Here is a 22,415-nt window from a genome sequence, read left to right on the forward strand (position 1 = left end):
GATACGGTCCGGTGGCGTTCTTCTGGAAGCCACGCACCCACTTGCGTAGCTTCTCTCGAGCGTTGTCCCTTGCCTCCGCTGAAGGAAGATCGTCGAACGCTTCGACCAGACGACTCTTGCAGACTGTACAGTGCTGCGGTTCCCAGTATTTCAGGTCGCCTTTCTTGGCGGCGCAGGGGGCGTGGGTCCGGCACGCCTTGTGCCCATAGAAGTCCGGGCGCTTCACTCCGCAGAAGTTGCTTTTGCACTTCATATACTCCTCCTGTAAAAGAAAGAGATCATGAGTACATGGAAGGCATAAGAATGACTTACATTACTCTAAAATTAAAATAACTTAATCTAAGTCTTTTAAGTATTAAAACAATTCATAAGGTATTATAATGCCTGAGAGTAGAGTGCGGGAAAGGAAGTAGATAGACACATACTTGTGAATCCCGCCCAGTCGGTTACCATAACCTTATCAGTAGGCAATTTCTTTTGTGGCCGAAGGTCACAAAACGGAGATCCATATGGATCAGCCGTGGTGGGTAGAAGCTAAGCCTCTAACAGAAATTGCCTGCGAGGTGTATCAGGGACTGAGACCACTCATATCCCTGGAGTAGAGGGGAATAGGAGACCCCTTATTAGATATAGGTTCCTGCAATTGGCTGCACTAAGACACACACAGTATGCTGGAATATTGTAATGTGCAATCAAACAGCATAGTGTGACGGCACCGAGTAAGGTTGTGAACTCAAAGGCAGGTTGGAAACGACTGAGTTATATTATTGTAGAACTCTCTCCTTATATACAAAATCTCAAGGCAACAGGACATAACAAGTTCACAAGACAGACAATATTACAGAGGAAAGACCAGACATGAATTTTCATGTTCGTTTTAGTGCGAGGGAAGAGCGAAGATACAAGCATATATACAAAAGAAATTATGTACAATTGTGTGAAACACGGTTGGTACATGGCTCCCCCCCTAAAAATGACATACTGTACATGTTAAATAGGGCGCCCTGATCTAGAGAGGCGAACTGTAGGCGGGTCATCTGGCAGAAGATAAGCAGGTTTTAGACGATCAATGGAGACCCAGTCTTCTTTGCCCTGAATGTTTAGGAGGAATGCTTTCGGACTGCGTCGGATCACAAGGAAAGGGCCCGTGTAAGGGGGCGTTAGTGGTGGCTTGCTGGTGTCGTTGCGCAGGAAGACGTGCGTTGCAGAGTGTAAGTCCGTTGGTATGTGATGCTTCGCTGGGGGCTTGTAAGTCTGGCGGCACGGAGTAAATTTTCCCACGACGTGAAGTATGCGCTGGAGATCGTCGGAGGAGGTTGTAGAAGGAAAAAATTCGGCAGGGACGACCAACGGGTCGCCATACACCATTTCAGCTGCCGAGACGTCGAGGGCGTCTTTAGGAGTGGTCCTTAGTCCCAGGAGGACCCAGGGAAGCTGAGTAAACCAGTTGCAATCCTTGCAGCGGGACATCAAAGCTGCTTTGAGGGTGCGATGAAAACGTTCAACCATTCCATTGGCAGCTGGGTTGTAGGCCGTTGTCTGATGTAGGGTGATGCCCAGGAGATTCGCTAATGACGTCCACAATTGAGAGGTGAAAGTGGTTCCCCTGTCAGAAGTAATATGCTCAGGGATGCCGAATCTTGAAATCCATCCAGAGAGTAAGGCAGATGTACATGAGGCGGACGTTGCAGTTTCCATGGGAATGGCTTCAGGCCAACGAGTGGAGCGGTCGATGACGGTAAACAGGTAACGATGTCCTTGTGATGTGGGTAGGGGGTCTACAACGTCGACGTGAATGTGTGCGAAACGACGCTGAGGTTGAGGAAAGGTGCCCACTCCTGAATCCGTGTGTCGATGTACTTTGGAAGTTTGGCGAGAAGTACAGGCGCGGACCCAATCCTTAGCATCCTTAGAAATGCCGTGCCAAATGAACTTTGCCTTCAGCAGCTGTGCAGTAGAACGGCACGAGGGATGTGAAAGGCCGTGAATGAAATCAAACACCTCTCGGCGCATGGGAGCAGGAATCCAAGGTCGCGGTCTACCAGTACTGACGTCACAGAGGAAAGTGGTGTTGGAGTCTTCCCAACGGAGGGACATGCAGGATGTCCTACAAGCTTGATACTCTGGATCCTGTCGTTGGGCTTCAGCCAGGGCGTTGTAATCCAATCCCAGTTGAACGGCAGCCAACGTGTTTCTTGACAGGGCATCGGCAACGGGATTCATTTTCCCAGGGACGTATTGGAGGGTGCAATTGTATTCAGCCACGGCGGAGAGATGTCGGCGTTGACGGGCGGACCAGGCGTCAGACTGTCGAGTGAAGGCGTGCACCAGAGGCATGTGGTCTGTGCGAATGACGAAGGGCGTACCTTCTAAGAAATGGCGAAAGTGACGGACAGCCAAGTGCACCGCCAGCAATTCTTGATCGAAGGTAGAATAACCCGATTCCGCCTTGGACAGTTTTCTGCTGAAGAAGGCCAATGGGCGGGGCGAGCCTTTGACCACCTGCTCGAGTACTGCACCAATAGCGACGTCGCTGGCATCGGTGGAGAGAAGGAGAGGGGCGTGTGGGATAGGAAAAGTGAGAGCCGCAGCAGTTGATAGGGCCTTCTTTGCATTGCAGAAGGCTGCTTCTTGAAGGGGACCCCACTTCAGGTCCTTCGGCTTGCCCTTAAGGGAGCCGTAGAGGGGAGCAAGAGTGGCGGCAATGGCTGGCAGAAAACGGTGATACTGTAATAGTTGATCATGCCCAAGAATTCCTGCAGAGCTTTGACGGTCGAGGGCACGGGGAAGTTCTGAACGGCTGCTACCTTCTCAGGGAGGGGGTGGACACCTTCAGGAGTGATGCGGTGCCCTAAGAACGATACTTTGTTGGCGCCAAAGGTACACTTGTCGTACCGGACTACAAGGCCGTTTTGTTGCAGGCGGTCGAGCACGATGCGCAGGTGACGGAGGTGTTCCTCTTTTGAGGAGGAGAACACAAGTATGTCGTCCACATAACATACACAGAAAGGGAGGTCCCCTAAGATGCCATCCATGAGACGTTGAAACGTTGCCCCAGCATTACGAAGGCCAAAACAGGAGTACATAATTGAAGGTGTATGTACCAAACGGAGTGGTGATGGCGGTCTTGGGGATGTCTTCTGGGTTCATAGGCACCTGATAATACCCCTTCAGGAGGTCTGAGCATAGAGAAAACCTTCGCTTTGTGCAGGTAGGAGGTCACGTCGGCAATGTTTGGGAGGGGGTAGTGATCCGGTTCTGTTTGCATGTTCAGGCACCTGTAATCCCCGCACGGACGGAGGGAGCCGTCTTTCTTCAGAACGATGTGTAAGGGCGACGACCATGGGCTGGAGACCTTTTGGCAAAGGCCCATTTTCTCCATTTCGGCGAACGTCTGTTTGGCGGCTGCCAATCGTTCCGGTGCCAGACGTCTGAATTTTGCGAAGACTGGGGGTCCCGTCGTCTTGATATGGTGATAAATGCCGTGCTTGGCAGGAACCGTGGGCGTTTGGCGAAGTTCTGGACGGAAAACTTCTGGGTACGACGTGAGGAGGTGGGCGTAGGCATCCGTGGGTGCGCTGATGTGGAGAGCGAGGTTAGAGGGGGCGGGTTGAAGAGGTGTCGACAAGTACGAGTCTGCGTTGACCAATCGTCGGTGGGCGACATCGACCAGAAGGTGGAAATGAGAGAGGAAATCCGCACCGAGGATTGGCATTGAGACGTCAGCAACGAGAAACTTCCAATTGAATTTACCGTTTCCGAACGATAATGTGAGGTTCTCGTAACCGTAGGTGGGTATCGCAGATCAATTGGCAGCTACTAAGCGGACGTCGGCAGATGTAGACAGACTACGTTGTGCCTTGAAGAGTTTCCTTGGCAAAAGAGAACGACAAGCACCCGTGTCTACCAAAAATCGCACGCCCGTTCCTGCATCCTGTAAAAAGAAAAGATTAGAAACATGGGAGGCCACCGCCACAAGCGATGGCCTACTTACACGTTTTTTGGCCACTGACAATCCTTGGCACATTTCTTCGCGGTTGCCCCGAATCTGAAGTGGTAGTAGCAAAACTGCGGCGGATGGGAGGTAGTAAGTGGCTCTAGAAGTCGTTCGTTGGGGCGCGAGCGATTGGTGGGTGGTGGGCGGCTTTGTCGGCGCTTCGGCACGTCACGGAGTAGGCGTGTATGTCCTACGGCATTCATGTCAGCTTCGGTTACGTTGAATAGGCATCCTCTTCGTCAGGGGTGGAGGCGTTGATGGAGGTCTTGAAGTGGCTGTCCATAAGGGCGTCGGCTTTGGTCATCAAGTCCTTTATGGGTAAACTATCGACATCGGGTATGGCAGTGCGTACAGGTTCGGGTAAACGGCGTATCCAAAGGGCATGAAATAGGTTCACCTCACGAGGAGAGCCGTCTGCGGCAGGTTGAAGGGGAGCGATACTGGTCATTTCCCTGAGGGCAAGCGAAGCCCTTTGGTCCCCCAACGGTTGTTGTGAGAGCTGAAAAAGCTTTGCTATATGGGCGGCTGGCGACGGCGAGTACTGCTGCAGAAGGTATGTTTTGAGGGCGTCATACGCTATTGGGGTGTCTCCTTGTTCACAAAGCCAGTCGGATATTTCTGGGAAGGTGTCCTCGGGTATCGCCGCGAGAACATAATCCGCTTTGGTGGTTGAGCGAGTCACGCCCCTGATACGGAAGTGGACTTCTGAGCGTTGAAACCAAGCAAACGCCTCTGCGGTGGTGAACGGTGAAAGTTTCAATGGGGTGGCCGCAGCGCCAACTGCTGTAGTAGAGTCCGTCTCCGTCATAGTACCAACGATTGAGGGGCGAGGGAGGTGGGGGTGGAAGGCAGTGGGAGCGAGTCGACTTCCAGGGTCACCAATGTGACGGCGCCGAGTAAGGTTGTGAACTCAAAGGCAGGTTGGAAACGACTGAGTTATATTATTGTAGAACTCTCTCCTTATATACAAAATCTCAAGGCAACAGGACATAACAAGTTCACAAGACAGACAATATTACAGAGGAAAGACCAGACATGAATTTTCATGTTTGTTTTAGTGCGAGGGAAGAGCCAAGATACAAGCATAATATATACAAAAGGAATTATGTACAATTGTGTGAAACACGGTTGGTACAATAGCCACAGATTTAGATGGTAAGACAATACCTATATATAGAAGTGGCTAAGCCATCTGGCTGCAGTATGTTGACTGTCGACATGTTGTCGGCAGGTATGAGAAGGGGTGCATGTCCCTTAACGTCTCCGGAGGGTGCCGGCAGACCGACGGAACGCCGGAGGCCGGTCCTGCAGGGTGGAAGACATCAAGACAGACACATTGAGTATTTAAAATATAATGCCATCGTGGCGACCGCCGGCACAGCGGCGGGTCTCCGGCAGGAGGCGGCGGGTCGCCGGCAGGAGGCGGCGGCTCCGGCAGCCGAAGGCTGACGGCCTGGTGAGCTTGGATCAATTCATAAGATGAATATGTATATGGTTGTATACCTAGACTGCCGGCAATCAATTCCGGCGTGCCGGTGGCCGGCTCCGGAGGTCGGCCAGCTGTTACTAGGTAAAATGAGGGGTGGAACGTCGGCTGTAAGCCGACGAAAGGCGGCAGCCTCCGGCACACGGAAGGCTGACGTCTTAGAGGGGGGAAGGACATCTTATGAAAGAATGTCACCAGAGGTAAGGCGGTATCGCCGGCAGTAGAGGCGGCAAGGGACCGGCACCAGGATAGATAGAGAGAAAGGTAAGGAGGGATGGAAGGGGTAAGACCACATACCCCTCCGGCATCCCTCCGGAGAGAGTGCACTCATGCTATGAGTAGTTACTCATAGCATCCGGCGGCAGTGGGCCGGCAGTCAGCCGGGTGCTTGGGGAAACCCAAGGGAGGGTCAGAGGGCACTCAAGAGGGGGAAACCCCCGCCGGCCGGACCGCTGCCGGCGACTACCCCCATAGAACGCTATGAAGGGTATGTGTACCAGAGCGGCCAGCTCAGCAGGAGAACAGGATAGCCCTACCACTCCACCCAAGGGAGGAGTTGTAGGACTAAGGACAGATGTGTGTAGGCAAGCCTACACCACAGGGATAGGTGGGGAGGGAGAAGAAGAGGGGTCTTTCATAGTGGAGGCTCTGTACAAGAACGGCCACCAAGGAGAGGGAGAACGCTCCCTAACCTAGGTTAGGTAACCAGAATGAGATTGGTACAGGAGTACCGTCTCAAGCTCTAAAAGTACAGAACTAGCCCCCAAAGCCTAACCTGGAGAAGGAGGGTTAACTCCTATGCTAGGTAGGCTGAAAGACACATCGCAAGTTGCAGGGAGGGAGGAGTAACCCAACCAGATGCAACTAAGGAAAGGCAGAGCCGTTCCTTATAAGGTCGCAACCCTAAGGAGGAATCATTCCCTTAAGGTAGACAGAGAAGCGATAAATACTCTGGTTGTAGACAAGATTCCCCTATATAGAAGGGGAAGCATGGCCACACAAAGGGAATGCCCGCAGGCAGGGGATTAGGGAGCATATAGGGGTTCCTACATTTAGGTTAGGGTGGAAAGATACGCAATCAATCTGGTCCCCTACATGGTCCCCGAAGGCGAAAACACTTACATCACAGTTAACAGTATGTTAGATAATGCCACAATCTTCATAACTTAACCTAGGATCACTGGTATATATCATGCAAGAACACAAGCACTAGGCTATCTAGCCTAGGGGCTAAGCTAGCTATCTAGTATGGGGTCGAACGACGACCGAGTAGATGAGCGCTAAAACACGATATAAGTAATTCCTAGCTATGAAGACTAAATAACTAATAATATAAATTAGTTAAGAGACCGGATAAAGCTAAATAAGGCATGCAATCGAACAGCGACGCCATAAAATGGCGCGTCCGGGATCGGCACAGCTCCGCCACAAAACACAATATTTAACGAAAAGTAGAAGTTACTTTACGGCTAGAGCTTATTTAAACAATACTGGGACCTGGTACTCAACTTTTCAGAAGAAGGCGAGGCTGAAGGTAACGACATAACGGCGATGTAAGTCGATGAAAATCGCACAAAGGGAAATCCGACCAAAGCAAGGTGCTACAGGCTGAAGGATGAGGACGGACGTGACGTCATTTAGCAATGGCGCCCGTTTGTTTACGTTTCGAGTACCAAAAGCAGCCACGGACGAGTGTAACTGTGGAACGGCTCCCCAGTTATTCTCCACCTTTCCATATCGAAGTGTTAACCCTATATGGGGTGCAGATAGCTATGTGGCATGTTAATACATACGTCCCCTGTTGATATACGATATCCTAGAGGGAAACCTTTAGGGTACTCGCACCAGAAGTTAGAATTCTGTGATAACCTGTGGTTTAATTCTCTGGGAATATCCCTGTAGTTAAATATACCCAAGGAAGCTACCGAAGGAACCTTCCATCAGGACGTCATGGCTTGAGCCCAAAAATAATAATAATAATAATGATAATAATAATAACAATAATAATTTTAATAACAACAACAACAATGATAATAATAATAACAATAATAATAATACAGCTTTACGTACGCTATTTTACGCTTTTGTTGTAGGATGTGTGTGTCTCTCTCTCTCTCTATCTATCTCTCTCTCTCTCTCTCTCTCTCTCTCTCTCTCTCTCTCTCTCTCTCTCTCTCTCTCTCTCGTACGCTTATTCGAAATGTGATTTTTTGCAGCAAAGAATATTATTGGATGCAGTACTACGTACGTATACATACAAAAGATTTATGGAAAAGAAGCACATCCATTACATTTGTAGTACAGTAGTAGCCATCAGCAGCCTTACACCATTCTAATATGGTATGACTGCATCTGATTTGCGTTTCATGTTCGATTTAATTTTACTACGTACTGTATACAGTACTGAATTATCGTATGATCACATAATCTTTTCGTGTTTTATTTCTTTCTGTGCTGAATTATATGTCATATGTAATGCAATGAACAATCAGTAAGAGCAGATATTACTAATTACAGTATTAATGGAATTACAGGTAACGAAATATCGTATTTGGGGTCTTCAGATATCGCTGTATTTTCGAAATTTCCAGAAAATCCGCGATATGTATATATATATATGGGTTATGAAAAAAACCCGCGAAGTGGTGAATCTGCGATGGTCGAACCGCGAAGTAGCGAGGGTTCACTGTATTGTTTTTTTAGTTACATTTAACTGTCTTTCAACTCGTTAATGCTGTTAAAAGTCATATGTATACAACACATTTTTGTTTAATCTCTCATTTTTGTTTAATCTCTCTCTCTCTCTCTCTCTCTCTCTCTCTCTCTCTCTCTCTCTCTCTCTCTCTCTCTCTCTCTCTCTCTCTCTCTCTCTCAGAAAAAAATAATAGATGTCTCTAACACTAACAGTGAAGAAGAACAAGAGAGAGACTGAGAGAGAGAGAGAGAGAGAGTATTTATTTAAAGAACATGTTAACACTATGTCTACCTTCTCGCCGATCGTCCGTCTCCTCCTGGCGTAGCAAATCCTACACCTGCGTTGGCCTGTCTCTAAGGTAAAGTGGCAATAAAACACACTTTTTATTTATTATTTCTTTATAATTATCTTTTTTACATGCTTCTTTCATATTATGCAGTTATGTTATTGTTATGTGTAATTATGTGTAGCCATTTATTAAGGATTTATTATGGGTTTTAGGCTGAGGAACGAATTAAATGAATTACCATGTATTCTTATAGGAAAATTCGTTTCTACATCCGAACATTTTCTACATCCGAAGTTGGTTGTGGAACGAATTAAATTCGTATGTAGAGGTACCACTGTAGTTTCAAGGACCCCGAGACCGCCGCTCGCGAAGACAAGGATATGGTCCTGGACCAGGTTTATGGCATTCAGAAGCCCCCCAAGACCAGTGCAGCCCTGCCCTAGTCCCAGGGGGTGAAGAGCGCCAGGGACAAGGTCGAAGGCCAGCTTTCCGAGCTCGCCTCCTCCAGCCATTCTTCTGCCGGGAACAAGCTCCTCCCACCTCCTCGCGTGCAGCAGAGGAGGTACTTCGAGATCATGGAGGAGCCTTGTTTAACTCTTCCCCTTCACCACTCCGTGGAAGAGCTCACCAGGGGTCTCTCCTTAGAGAAACTCAACGCCCGGCAGGTGACATTCTCTGCGTCGGAGATCCTAAACCAGGAGAAGGTCGCGAAGTGTGCCATGCAGGCCACTTCATGGCTGGATGTCTGGCTAGGGTCTCTGGGCATCCTATTGCGCTCTGAGGACTTGTCCAAGGAGAGCAATAGGAAGGCCCTGGAGACCTTCCTCCTCTCGGGCACGCGCTCCATCGAGTTTTTAGCTCACCAGGTCACTAACCTTTGGGCTAACTCGATCCTAAAGCGTTGTGATGCGGTGACCGAGAGGTTCCACCCGAAGGTCCCCGCTATGGATGTCAGCAGGCTCAGACATTTCTCCATCCTTGGAGGAAACCTGTTTGAGCCCAAGGACGTAGAACGGTCAGCTGAGAGGTGGAGGAAGACGAGTCACGATTCTCTCCTCCAGAAGGCCCTTATATCTCGGCCTTACAAACCTCCAGCTCCTCAACAACAACAGCAGCCTCGCAGGATACCGAAGCGGGCTCCGGCAGCTAAGACCAAGGTGTCTAGACCGCAGCCCTTTCCTGTCAAAGACAAGAAGGGCGGAAAGTCCTCCAGGGGAGGCAAAAATCCTAGAAGGAGCGGCCGAGGCCGCAAGCGCTAGGATTGGCAATCCCCCTGCGTGTCCACCTGTGGAGGGGATGCCTACAAAGTTGTGTGCTCAGGTGGCAGCAACTCGGGGCCGATTCCTGGACGATCTCGGTGATCGGACAAGAATATCGCGTCCCGTTCATTTCATCTCAACCTCCCCTGACAGCGAATCCAGAGCCCCTATGCTACGGGATCTGCAAAGGGGCTAGCCCTTCGGGCAGAAGTCGAGACCATGCTCAAGAAGGATGCTCTCCAGGAGGTCGTGGACGGCTCCCCAGGCTTCTTCAGTCGACTCTTTCTTGTAAAGAAGGCGTCTGGAGGCTGGAGACCCGTCATCAACCTCTCAGCCCTGAACAAGTTTGTCAAGCAAACTTCGTTGAGCAGGGAGACAGCAGACACGGTCAGACTTGTAGTGAGACCGCAAGACTTCATGTGCACACTGGATCTGAAGGACGCGTACTTCCAGATCCCAATCCATCCGTCTTCCAGGAAGTACCTACGATTCAGCCTAGACAACAAGATCTACCAGTTCAAGGTGCTGTGTTTCGGTCTCTCCACAGCACCTCAGGTATTCACCAGAGTGTTCACACTGATATCTTCGTGGGCGCACAGGAACGGCATCCGTCTCCTCCATTATCTGGACGACTGGCTGATCCTGGCAGACTCGGAGTCGACCCTTCTTCGACACCGAGACAGGCTTCTGGGAATTTGCCAAGATCTAGGGATCATGGTAAATCTCGAGAAGTCCTCTCTGCTCCCAACACAACGACTGGTATATCTAGGTATGATATTAGACACCGATCCCCACAGAGCCTTTCCATCAGACGACAGGATAGCAAGGCTGAGGAGGGTTGCAAAGCCTTTCCTCAGTCAAGAAGATCTTCCAGCCCAATCATGGTTACGTCTTTTAGGTCACCTAGCCTCCTTGGCCCGTCTGGTTCCCAACGGCCGCCTCAGGATGAGATCCCTGCAGTGGTGGCTCAAGTCCCGGTGGGATCAAAGCATTGATTCCCCGGACTTCCTGGTCTCGATAGGACCTGCGGAACTGACGGACCTGCAATGGTGGCTAACCGAAGACAACCTTCGAAAGGGAGTGGATCTTCTCGTCCTTCCCCCGGATTTGATGCTTTTTTCGGACGCATCTAAAGAACAGTGGGGGGCCCACGTTCTGAACCAGAGAGCCTCAGGCTTATGGTCAGAACCAGAAAAGTACCTCCACATCAACCTGCTAGAGCTGAAGGCCGTTTCCCTGGCCCTTCAACAGTTCCAACAGACCCTGGCGGGTCACTCTGTGGTGATGATGAGCGACAACACCACAGTAGTGGCTTATATCAACAAGCAGGGAGGTACCTTTTGGCATCAGCTATCCCATCTTGCAGTGGACACACTAAGATGGACCGAAGTCCACTCGATACGTCTTATCAGCTCGCTTCATTCCTGGGAAAAGGAATGTGCTCGCCGACAATCTGAGCAGAGCTTCGCAGATAGTGAGTACCGAGTGGTCTTTGGATTCTCAAGTAGCCAACAAAGTCCTGACTTTGTGGTTTTCCCCGACAGTGGACCTGTTCGCGACAGCCTTGAATTTCAAGCTGCCGCTGTACTGCTCCCCAGTCCCGGACCCCAAGGCACTCTGGCAAGATGCCTTCCACCAACGTTGGGACAACATCGACGTCTACGCCTTCCCACTGTTCTGTCTGATGAGAAGGGTGCTCAACAAGACCAGACTATCGGTCAACCTGTCGATGACCTTAATAGCTCTGCTATGGCATCATGCAGAGTGGTTCCCGGACCTTCTGCAGCTCCTGACGCAACCCCCGAGAGAGCTTCCCCCACGACACGAGCTTCTCAGACAACCACATTGCAACATTTTCCACAAAGCCATAGCATCGCTTCGGCTTCACGCCTGGAGACTATCCAGCGTCTCCTCACTGAGAGAGGCTTTTCGCAACAAGTTGCGGAAAGGATGTCTCGACACCTGCGAAAGTCATCCGCAGGGGTCTACCAGGCGAAGTGGAGAGTCTTCTGTGGTTGGTGTTGTGGGAGGGGTATCTCTCCCCTCGATGCCTCTATTCCAGCAATAGCCGAGTTCCTCGTTTATTTGTGGGAGGAAATGCGCCTTTCGGTCTCGGCGGTGAAAGGCTATCACTCAGCCTTAAGCCTTGCCTTCAGGCTGAAAGGAATAGACATTTCCCCCTCGCTGGAACTTTCCTTACTCATACGAGCTACGAGCTTACCTGCCCTCATTCGGAAGTGAGACCGCCTCCGTGGAACGTGGTTTGGGTCCTCAGGGCTCTGAAGAGACCCCCGTTCGAACCATTACGCCAGGCCTCTGACCATCACCTGACTTGGAAGACGGTATTCCTGCTCGCTCTGGCTTCGGCCAAGCGAGTCAGTGAACTTCATGGTCTCTCATACGACATCGCCCATTCAAGAGGAAGGGGGGAGGTAACGTTCAGATTCGTCCCTGAGTTTGTTGCCAAGACTCAAAACCGTGGAGTGCCGGACCCACGGTTCGACTCCTTCAGGGTTGCGAGTCTCCGTTCCGTAACAGATAACCCAGATCATCTGCTACTCTGCCCAGTGAGAAGTCTGAGGCGTTATCTGAAGAGAACAGCTGCAGTCCGTCCCCACGTGCAAGCCCTGTTTGTGAGCACGGGAAGGACGAAGAGGGGGGTCACCAAGAATACCATCTCTGCCTGGATTCGACGGACCATCCATCATGCCTTGAATCCAGACCCTCCGTCACGTCGCCCTAGGGCACATGATGTCAGGGCCATCGCCACGTCCCTGGCCTTCAAGAGAAACTTCTCTGTGACGCAGGTGCTAGAAGCTAGAGTCTGGAAGCGTCAGACGACCTTCACAGCCCACTACCTGCAGGACGTGACACACAGGAGCCTTGATACTTTTTTATCAGCCCTGTGGTTGCTGCACAACAGCTGGTCTAACCTCAGGCTCCTTAATGGACAAGTAGCAGAAGGTTGAGGGCACTGTTACCCGGTTTTAGTCTGCGTGAATGAAAGAGTATGTCTGTCCCTTGATTCTTTCTTCATCCTCCTCCTTCCTTGTGTTGCTAGTATTAAGTACAATACTGTCGCGTCCCCATACCCTGACGAGGTGGTATGGGGATGTCCTAGCCTAGAATTCCATATAAAGGACTTCAGATCAACTTCTTAGGACGAGTCACACTTCATCTCTCCACACACAACTTATGTAGGCCGCTCCTTTCTTGCGTAGCAAGAAACTTGCGAGGCACAGGGACTCTTTTCCTCGAAGTGCTGTGCACTCGGATTCTGAGTCCCCGGGTAAGCCAAGGCCAGTAAGGCTGGGGACTTTCCACCCTGCCTAAGGGTAAGTCACCCTATGTAAATAGCGTGGTTTGTATTTCGGTTATGGAACAAATGACAAATTTGGAGATAATTTGTATTTTTCCTAACCATACAAACCTTAGCTATTTACACATATTTGCCCACCAGCCCTGTCCCCTAAGACAAGTCCTACCTCTAAGTGAAGTGAGGCAGCTCACCGGTGTGTGTGGGGGGGGGAGGGGTAGCTAGCTACCCCTCCCTACCCCCGTGCTAACTAGCGCGGGGGTAGTTTAACCCTCGTTAAAATCTAATGGCTCGTCATTTTAGCTACGCCGAAAGTAAACCCTATGTAAATAGCTAAGGTTTGTATGGTTAGGAAAAATATAAATTATCTCCGAATTTGTCATATTCGTGGCGATCGCCGCCATGACAGTAGGTGTCATACATGAGCGCCATCACTCGTAGGTTATCAGAACCATTCCCAACATTCTTCAGAAATTCTGTCGTTAATCGAGTCAACACCTCGGGAATTCGTTTCGTGGATATATTATTTATTCTACAATCTGGTGAATTACCTTTTGTCTGATTATTGTTAATAGCTTTCGCTGCCTTTCAACTATCAAAGATATTGTATAGGATAGTTTTTTTGCTGGTCCAACCTGGACAGTTTAATTGAACTTGATTTTCAAGCAAAGATGTCCAGACACAGTAATGGCTCTTCTGTTGTTAAACTTGGGTGTTGGGCTAGACCGACTTTCGAGCTGCTCCTACTTCTCGCACTGTATTAGCAGGGAGCATGTATGTATTTGTTTTCGTTCCATGTTCGTACATTGAGGGATCAAAGATTTTTTCCCCCTACTTTATTAACGAACAACTCTTAAAGCTATAATGGAAGGAAGACATTTTCTACATTAAACATTGTGATGTCACTATTTTGTGACGTAACTCTTAGCAGAGCGGAATGTGATTATCTTGAAGGAATTCAGTCCGCCATTGTGATGACATCACAATCTTGTGACGTAATCTGCTTTGTATGACTTGCATTATGTGAATTTTCTTTACTTGCAAAATTTTTTTTTTAAATATTAGCTTACTAAGTATAAGTATGTTTGTAATATAGGGAAATATATTATTTTCAAGTATATATTTGTCCTTTTAGTATTTTTCCCTTAGTCAATTTTCTATTTAGAGTTTTTTCTCGAGCGTACAGTCATTTTACGCTCGTAGTGTTACTAAGGGAGACGTCAGATATTAAACGATTGTTTTTGTTCAATACTTGTATCGTTATTAATATTTCGCTTTTGAGAATACTAATATTATTCATATATCCTTTTGTATTTTCATTCTGGCCCTTGGCTAAAGAGGATAATCTCACAATGGGCAGGTCTATTATGATCTAATGTGAAATAATTTAAAGTGCTTAGTGTTCATTGGCACATATAATGACGCAATGCAGTCAATCTACGATACGTAATACTCTTCACAATCGTTTTATGTTCACAATTACTTGTATCGTTATTTTATATTTAAATTTTGAGAATACTAATATTAATCATATACAGTATTCTATTGTATTTTCTTTCTAGCCCTTGACGAAAGAGTATAATCTCTCGCAAAGGAAAGGTCTATTAAGATCTAATGTGAAGTAATTAAAAGTGCTAGTGTTCAATGTCAATGCAGTGGAGGGTGCGTCCGTTCGTGTCCATCATAATCCCAGCCCGGGACCTCTTCCGTGCTCCCCAACCCCTGGGAGAAGGAATGTCGAAAGGCCAAAGGATATGTCAGACCTTGGTTAGCCAACGGACGTCCCCTCGAGCGATCATGTTGACGATCCCCAGATCGCTTCCCCTCGCCACAGGAAAGGCGAGGTTAATAGGGTGCGTCCGTTCATGTCCGTCATAATCCCAGCCCTGGACCTCTTCCATGCTTCCCAACCCCTGGGAGAAGGAATTTCGAAAAGCCAAAGGATATGTCAGACCTTGATCTGGTTGGCGCCAACCACTATGATCTAGACCACTCAAAAGAAAGTATGTCTCCTAATAAACCCTCCTGCAGTGACTGGTGTTCGCCGGAGGTGTTCCTTTCGGACGGAGACGACGTGGCAGCACCGAAATAATTACGTAAGACGCATAGTCCGTCGGATGAAGAAGGTGCTTAGTTTACGTCAGTACACAGGACGCAGACGCTAATACTGTTGACAATCTCTCACAACGATCGATACATGATTCAGATCGCGCACAAGGCGCGCCAGAAGTATCGACAGTTGATGATACCTCTCAACCATCAGTACATCATTCAGTTAGCGCACACGGCGCTCATCATGTACTGTATCTGATTTGGCTGAATTAAAGAGTCGTCTATTTCGTCTCTGTTTGACGCTTACGATTCTTGGGCAGAAAAAAATTATACCTAAAAGAATCTAAGGACAGCAATAGACAAAGAAAACGGTCTTCCGATAGTATCGGGCAGTGTAGTTCTCCGATACTCAGCAACGCCCCCTCGCAGCGATCAGCTGGCGTTGCGGCAAGCGTTAGGGCGGACGCATGCGGCAGCTCCTTCCCTTCCCCCAGATTGGGAAATGTCACTGGGTCTTTCCCCTGGTAACCACCTTCTGGTCTCTCCCTCACAGCATTCTGGACGCAGATGCCAGTCTGGTCGTATGCTGGACGCTGACATTCAAAATTTGTCCATTCAACAAGATAGTCAAGCAGTTGCCGGACGCGCGACTACCGCTCATGCGGGACGCATGCTACATGCAGACAGTTCACGGCAATCTGATCAGTCTGAAAGTTCACGGCAACCTGGACGCATGCGTCAGCTTGGACATATGCTGGATGCAGGCAGTCAGGTTTTGTCCCCACGTCATGATAGACAAACAGTTGCCTCTTTTGCGCCACTGACCGTACACGATACTGACGCTCCCTTATGTCTCGTGGCACTCACGGCATTCGGGACCCATGCAGCAGTCTGGAAACTCATGGCAAAGTAGACGCATGCGGCAGTCAGGACATATGCTGGATGCATGCTGTCAGTTTTTGTCCCACGTCACTATAGACAAACAGTTGTCTCTTCTTTGCGATTGACTGGATGCGATACTAACGCTTCCTCACGGCTCGCGGCAGACTCCGGCATTCGGGACGCATGCATTAGTCTGATACCTCTCATGGGAAAAATTCAACACTCTCAATCTGGACCCATGATGGACTCATATAGTCGGGACTTGTCCTCGCAACAGGATAGACAAGTTTTTTATCTCTCCTTCGCGATTTTCTGAACACGCAACTAACGCTCCCTCGCGTCACGCTGTTGACATACAACATGATAAACGCATGCTGGACGCATCCGATCAAGATTTTCCCTCGCATGGGTTTACAGATGTTGATGCTTCCTTACAGCATGATGATCTCATGCTGGAGGCATTGTAAGCTCTCTCTCCCTCGAGGCTTACAGTACATAAACGTAATGCTTCTTCGCAACTGGACAATATCCTTCACGAGATTTCTTCAGGACAAGATGAATTATTTTTGGAAGACAATAACCGACAGGATGACGGGGTTTGGTCTCCTACTCATTCGAATCAGGGAATTGATGTTCCATTAGCCGAATTAGAAAACAAATCTCAGGATTCATTACAGACAGGTGATTTAAAAAAGAAAAAAATAAATTAAAAAAAAAACTCTGACAGTGTTAACATCTCTGTACCCAGAAGATTTTTTTTTTCTCAACCTATTCTTCAGAGCCCTCCCTCTCAGCTTTTAAAGGGCAGACCCCGAAAACATCCTCCTTCAAGAATATGGTCCTGGCTAGATCGGTTAAGAGAGTTTTCTCAACTCTCAACCAATGGACGTCTAAGAGAAAGTATCTAGGGAAGACCTCCTTTTTCTTTTCCTCAAACTCGACTGGCTTCCAGATCTAGTTTGTGGTATTCGTCTGGGGAAAGTTCTTGGTTTGGGAGTACTTGCCTCCTCCCAAGGAGACTTCTCCAGACTTGCTGACTCCTCACTCAGGTCAACCATGAGCAAGTCGAAGTTCATGTGGTCCAATTCTGAAATGGACATCGGCTGAAGGAAATTTTTAGTCAATAGAAGTCTTCAGCCTTACGTAATGGACTCTCGGAACTCTCGCAGAAGCCACAGACCCTAAGAACGAGGCTCAGATGCATCTGATTGCCTGTCTGGATAAGCTCGAGAGCGATGTCCCCATCGAACTTTCCGCCCCTTTTCACGGCAGGAGTTCTTGAAAAGAGGACTATGTGTTGTTCCTTTTTATCTTCAGGTTTGTCCCTTATTCGGAGATTAACAGGCTGCGCAAGATTTTTTTTTTACAACATACTTTTCCTAGTTCCGAAAAGCTGGGGGGGGGGATGAAAACCTGTTCTGGACGTCAGACCATTGTACAAGTACGTTTTGGATCGGTGAACGTAGCCGCACAACCCTTGGTGGCACACCGAACTTTCTGTAATATAAAGAATCATATAAGTACAAGAACTCCCGGAGGCTCAAACTTAACCTAGGATTAGTCATATGTTTAAGAATAGAGCTTAACCTAAATGCAGTGCTAAGGTTAAAAACGGGGTTCTATATGAAGTGTATTAAAGGGTTCGTGAACATATAGGGAGCCGAAGCTCCGCTGTAATTACTGTATCGAGAATAGAAAGGAATACTCCGACGTACGCCGGAGTGCCATATGTGAATTCACGAGGAGCCGGAGCTCTTAAGTAATTACCATAGAATATAAGGAAGGCATAGTGGCAAATGGAACTCCGTAGTGCGTCGGAGTTCCGGGGGGATGGGGATATGGCCCTGGGTTGGTTGAAAAATATATATATATTTTGAAAAGATCTCCGCAAGAACTCCGGAAGGTGGAGATTCTATTGGGGGAACGGAGATTAGTGGTTGTCATGTAACGAGGCCGAAGCCGGAGTCAAGGTGCTGGTGACCAATGAGGGGAGGGTTCCCAGTCGAAGGGGAGCACCGGAGTAATAGGAAGTAATGAATTCCCAGCTCAGTACGTTATCGGAAAACTATGAGGGAGTTCCGGAATAAGGGGGTCCAGACCCAATGCCCAGGCCGGAGCGGGGAGTAGGGTGGGTCTAATGGTGAGGGGGATCAACATGACGGCTCGAGAGCAGGCCAAACTAACCTAGAATAAGTGATTCTGACACGACAGGGCCCAGGTAATCACTAGCCTATATATATAAGAAAGAACAAGTAACCTGGTAAATAATACAGTATACGACTAAATAAATGAATTGTATATCATAATCCCCGAAGGGGAGAGATAGAGAGGGGGAGAACCACAATCTGTGAGGAAAATATTCCGAAACAGTGATGAAACAGAAAATGGGTGAAACAGAAAATGGGAACTCCAGCCTCTCTCTCAAGGTTACTAAGATCGATCTATAATAAACACGAACCCAAAAATACGTAGTATATCCGTAAAACAGATAACTATGTCCCGAAGAATAGCGAAAAGGGAAAATGGAATTCTGAACGGATAATTTACGAAGAAAAAACTCGTAAAGAGCGAACGCCAACCCAATGGGGAGGTTACTAAACTATAATAAAACCCCGAACGCTATTCTTCGTAACAATAAAAATGGACTCAAAAGCGACATAAGTACTTAAAAGTAGCATCGGTTCAAATAAGGGCACCTGGCCAATAATCTAACTTAAGATTAAAAAGAACCTAGCATGACAAAAACAAGACCTCTAGGGCAAGTAAACAAGCGATAACAATGGCCGCGTAGGACGCGGGGCTGTGGCGGGATGTTGCAAAACAACCCCCACACCCTTGAATCTTACTTACTGACAATTGTCTCCTCAACACATACTTTCCCCTTACTTTATCATAAACTGGACTCTTGAATAAAAAGGACATAAAAACAAACCATACCCTTAATACTATATTTCTTAAAACTAAAACGCTCAACATAAATAATCCACAATCCAAATAATAATCACACTTACAACTAATCATAAACTTCACACTAAATATACAATAACCACCATTCAAATAATCAACAAAACCCCTAATAAAACTTAAATCAACCGCACACCAACACCCAAATAAATATCCGTGTTCATATATATTTTATAGACACCAACACTGTCTATACATACAAGCCAACTGTCTTTTGTGGCACAACACCACTATATATAACCAGAAGACTGTCTTAAATATCCTTAACAGCCTTAACTCATCGGGGTCATGGGTGTCATCGTTGTCGATATCATCATCATCATCATCATCATCATCCGAAAATTCCTTCTTACAGCCAAGTCGTTACCAATTAAATCCAAATCTAAAATAGCAGTCAGTTCAAAGTCCCTTATAACAAGCCAGGTCATCAATCAATGTTCAAAATATCTCTCTCAAAGGAGGAATCACGGCCTGCCAAAATAAAAAAGAAAAACACTTACGAACACTCCTAACTAACTTAACTATCGCACTATAATCAAAGATAAATAATAAATTGTTCCTATCATTCACGATCACGACAAGCAAAGATAAACAAAATTGTACTTACTGTTAAAATATATAATAACTTCCACGCTGGTCGAAAAATGATTAAATAAGGTAAAATCCAGCATTCAAACACAACTGAATCGAGCAGCAGTCCAAATAAAATAAGCATTCACCCAAGACATTCACCACTGTCGTAACCTAACTTAAAACATAAACAAACAATCTCATTTGTACCAACAGTCTTTCTCACCACCAACGATCGATACACTAACTACTTTCGCTCGCTAACACAATCTCTCTCTCTCTCTCTCTCTCTCTCTCTCTCTCTCTCTCTCTCTCTCTCTCTCTCTCTCTCTCTCTCTCTCTCTCACAGGATTTGGCAAAAAACAAAAAATAAAAATAAAGCAAAAATAAATCCTCCACAGGGCGGCAACAAGCCGACGCACAAAAACACTCGCAATAAGTAAATAAGGTGAACAAGCCCGGGTCAAAAATAATGCCAAAACAATCTATGGTACTTAACATTGGTGCAGGAGGAAGGAGAGCTTCAGCCATAGCGAAGATATCCAAAACAAGCGAAAACACAAAGCACAAAACAACAGGGGAAGCGTCGCTGGTGAGTCCAAAAAGAAGGATGTGTAGATGGCGCTCGAGTCGGGCGTCGGTGGTGTGGATCAGGTGAATTTGGTTAGTGCCGCGGTAGCGGCTCACCCCTTATTGATGAAGGATTTATCTAAATGGAAGACGACCTGTGAATAGTGGTTTTCACACGCCCTATCTTTTATACACGACACCCTTAGGGTGCTCGCGCGAGGGTAGTAACCTGCATTCCATGCTTTAACTTTCTCTGGTATATTTGGAAGTATTTATATCAGAAAAGAGATAAGAAGAACCTTTTCACTGGGCATCACAGGTATCTCCCCAGAAATAGATTTTTCCTTCGTCAAAATCTCTTTTTTACGCAGGTGATGTCCAACGTGACTCCCTGGCTTCACATAAAGGATTTTCTTTATACATGGACGACTGACCACTCAGAGTAGAATCACAAGTAAAGTGTCTGGAGGCTCTTCAAAGGATAATACCCTTAACGCAATAGTTAGGTCTGAGAGTAACCTGGCCAAATCTTAACTAACACCCTCACAGAATTTCATTTTTCTGAAGATGATAGTTGGTTCAGATCGTGCTCAAGGCTTTCCGGAAATGTCACAAGGACTTTCCCCTGGTGGTCACCCAGCTATGGTTGACGATCCCTCGCAGCAATCAGCACACGGTTTAGTTCGCGCACACGGCGCGCTTCAAGTGTCTGGTCTGTCTAAACTAGAGAGGTCTATGTCGTCCCTGTTTGGCGCATACGATTCTCGACAGGGATCTGTGGATAGAGTCTCAGAGGAAATGACGCATAGATATCAAAGAGCTAGTGGCCATTCACCAAGCCCTGATTACTCACTTCTTAGAAGGAGAGAAAAGCGTCAGGACGGACCTGCTCAGCAGAAAAAGGCAAGTTCTTACTGCAGAATGGACCCTACATCACGAGGTGTGCACCAACCTTTGGATGTTGTGGCATCAACACTCGATAGACCTCTTCGCCTCATAAATGACATAGAGGTTGCCGGTAATTTGCTCTCCAGTACCAGACCAAGAAGCAGTCGCAGTGGACGCTTTTCTTCGGAACTGAGAAAGTATAAAGATGTACACTCCATTCAAGATCCTGGACAGAGTCCTGAAAAGATTCAGGGATTCGCCCAACGTCCGCATGACCATGATAGCTCCTTTTTGGCCCATGAGACATTGGGTTGCGGAGATGATGGAGTGGCTGGTAGATAGCCCCAGATCATTACCAACTATTAGGGTTTACTAGTCCGAGTGGGACATATTTAGAGTGTGGTACAGGAATAATAGACTTTCCTCTACCAATACCCCAATAGCCAATATAGCAGAGTTTTTCTGTTGTATTTGCGTACAAAAGAGAAGCTAGCTGTACCTTTCACCAAGGGTTACCACAGCATACTAACCTCCGTCTTTCGTAACCGACACATTGGCGTGTCAGGTAACAATGATCTCTCAGATCTCATTAAATCTTTTGAGGCGATTAAGAGTAAGGACAATCCAACCTCCTCGTGGAACCTGGATATAGTCCTGGCCTTTTTAACCTCAAGTAGGTTTGTACAATTGGACAAGACATCTTGGAAGTATCTTACCAACAAGACTCTTTTCCTAATTTCATTGGCTACAGTCAAAAGATTAGGAGAGTTAAAAGCCATCAGCAAGAAGATGGGCTTTAATGGAGACAATGCAATTTGCTCCCTTCAGCTAGGCTTTCTTTTCAAAGACGAGACAGACAGCCCCTGATGATCAGTTAAAAAGCCCTCTTTGCCTTTATCAAAGAATACCCTGGCTTTTTTCATTAAGGATTTAATAAGGGAAACTCTCCAGGATTGTGAGTAAGAAGTTTTCCCTATCCTTATGGTAAAACCACACGAGGTTTGAGCTGTAGTAATTTCTGTGGCTTACAAACACAATAAAATAAAGTCAATTTTGGAGCCTACTTTCTGACAAAGGAAATCATCAATCTTCACAGACTGTTATCTCAAAGATGTCCAGACCCAGTATGAGGATTGCTGTTCCCTGGGTCCGTACGTTACCTCCGGCTTCGTAGTTAGAGAAGGGTCTACTGCCTCTTCCCGATAACTTAATATATACCCTTGCCTTTTCTCATGTACTTGTGTTCACAGGTTGTCTGTGAGGCTGTCGCAGCCTTCCGTCAGTCTGGGATGCAAATCAAATTAGTTTTAATGTGTTCACAGATTGTCTGTGAACGTTGTCGCAGCCTTCCGTCAATCGGGGATGCAAATCAAATTAGTTTTAATGTGGAGTAGGTGGTCAGAATCAGTATCCTTGGCTATGCCAGGTTTGTAAGGGTGGTGGTCTA

The 22,415-nt window shown here is 47.3% G+C and overlaps 1 pseudogene; it reads left to right on the forward strand.

Moving 5' to 3' along the window:
* The window catches only part of LOC137628501 (U3 small nucleolar RNA-associated protein 15 homolog), a 203,407-nt pseudogene that overhangs the window by 85,866 nt on the left and 95,126 nt on the right, over positions 1–22,415 (forward strand).

The sequence above is a fragment of the Palaemon carinicauda genome, chromosome 36 (assembly GCF_036898095.1).
Source record: "Palaemon carinicauda isolate YSFRI2023 chromosome 36, ASM3689809v2, whole genome shotgun sequence".
NCBI classification, from domain to species: Eukaryota; Metazoa; Arthropoda; class Malacostraca; order Decapoda; family Palaemonidae; genus Palaemon; species Palaemon carinicauda.